Source organism: Myotis davidii, unplaced genomic scaffold (genome assembly GCF_000327345.1).
Source record: "Myotis davidii unplaced genomic scaffold, ASM32734v1 scaffold1031, whole genome shotgun sequence".
Classification (NCBI taxonomy): Eukaryota; Metazoa; Chordata; class Mammalia; order Chiroptera; family Vespertilionidae; genus Myotis; species Myotis davidii.
Window position 1 is genome coordinate 275,464 of NW_006283442.1, and position 1,657 is coordinate 277,120.

A 1,657-nucleotide genomic window follows, 5' to 3' on the forward strand; every position below is an offset into this window, starting at 1 on the left:
TGGTTAATTACCCTTTTTGTCTTTTATTAGATAGGATTTATTTATTTATTTATTTATTTATTTATTTATTTATTTATTTTTAATCTGCACCCTAGGATATGTTTTTATTGATTTTTTAGAGAGAGAGGAAGGGAGGAAGAAAGCTAGAAACATTGATATTAGAGAGCAACATTGATTAGTTGCCTCTTGTACACACTCTGACTCAAGATCAAACCCACAACCTAGGTATGTGCCCTGACTGGGGGAATCAAACCCACAACCTTTTGGTGTACTGGACAATGCTCCAACTAACAGAGCCACCTGGCCAGGGCACATTTCTATGTTTTAAAAATGCTTTTTTAGCATCGCTGTTTCAATGATGAAGACTTGCCTGGCTGTGGGATCTAAAAATTTACCTGGCCTCAACATTTCATATCCCTCTTCCCAGCATCTTTTTTTCCCTTAGTGGTTGCCATCAAACATACTATATACAGTATTTTCCTTATGTCGTGTGCTCATGTCCCGTTTCCTCCACTACAGTGTAACTTCTTTGAGGGCAGGGATTACGGCCTGATTGGTTTCCTCCAAAAGCAGTGCCCAGCACAAGTAGAATGGACAACTGGCTGAGGTGGAGTCACTCTGGTTGGAGGTGAGGGTGGGGGCTCAGGCCGACTCATACCTGTTCCCACTCCTCCCAGGGCCTTTGGACAGTCGCCCAGAGCTCTGCACTCCCTCTGGAAACCACCACATAGCCATGCAAAGGCATTTCTTTTCCCTTCATTTTGCAAATGTGTCTTGGGTGGCTTATTCCTCTTCAGATGACAAAAAGGACATCCCAAAGGGCATCCACAATATTTGTACACAGGTTCATAGCAGCACTAGGCACAATAACCAAAGCTGGAAGCAGCCCAACTGTTCATGGAGGAGCCATTGAATGGATAAGCAGAATGGGGTCTATTAAAAAGACTTAAAAAGCGGGAATTCTGACACATGCTGCAATGTGGAGAAACCTTGGGGGCATTATGGAATAAGCCAGTTACAAAAGGACAAATACTGCATGATTCTACATATATGAGTTGCCTAGCATAGTCAAATTTATAGAAACAGAAAGTAGAATGGCGGTGGCCAGGGGCTGGGGAGTTAGTGTTTAACGGGAACAGTATCAGTTTGGGAAGATGAGAAGGTTGTGGTGATTGGTTGCACAGCAATGTAAATGTACTTTACACTCAGAAATGAACTGTATACTTAGGTTTAATGGTAAATTTTAAAATTTTTTAAAAAGTGGGGAAAAGAAGAGGAGTGTGGACCCCTACTATGTCTCCCAGAGGTGGCCTCCCATTTTTAAAACTTCCATTGCTACACAATCCCAGTCCTGGATGGATTCCAGAGTTTGAAAGGGAGAGGAAAGGTTTAGATTTCGAATGTCTTTAATCATGGTTCAGACAAGTTTTCCTCTTAACGAGGGAGAGGAAGGGAGAAATGAGGCCACTGAGCGAAATGCTGTGTTCTAACTCACACACACTGCCTCCAACCCCACGCATACACCCTCCCCGCCAACCACAAAGAAACACAGCTTGGATACAAGTGACAACTCAGGCATCTGCTGAGTGTCAACCTAGATTTGCAGTCACGGTTGCTGGAGGGACATAAGGCCCCTGGCTTGTCCCTTCTGCCTGGA